The sequence below is a fragment of the Trichechus manatus genome, unplaced genomic scaffold (assembly GCF_000243295.1).
Source record: "Trichechus manatus latirostris isolate Lorelei unplaced genomic scaffold, TriManLat1.0 scaffold00061, whole genome shotgun sequence".
Classification (NCBI taxonomy): Eukaryota; Metazoa; Chordata; class Mammalia; order Sirenia; family Trichechidae; genus Trichechus; species Trichechus manatus.
This window is the reverse complement of record NW_004443997.1, coordinates 12,286,183-12,286,530: the sequence shown is the minus strand read 5'-3', so window position 1 is coordinate 12,286,530 and position 348 is coordinate 12,286,183.

Below are 348 nucleotides of genomic sequence, written 5' to 3'. Positions count from 1 at the left end.
CTGGCGGGCGGGCGGGAGGGGGCAGCCAGGGCCCTTCTCTCAATCCCGCCTCCCGTGGGGTCCCCCGCCCACCCCCGGGCCCCCTAGCGCGCCCTCTGCCGGCACCCCAGCCCAGCGCGTCCGAGCGCACCCACTACGGAGCCACAGGCGCGGGAGGCTGGGACCGCGAGGTGGGAAGGGGCTCGTGGTTATCAAGGGTGTGGCGACTGGCTCCTGGAGCGTCGGAATTGGGCTCAGAGGGCAGTCTGTCTCCTGCCTGCACCCCTACCCCGCGACCCCTTCACATCTCCCGTGCCCTCTCCTGCCTACCATCCCGCGCCGCCTCCCGGGTCGGACCTGCGCGCCCTG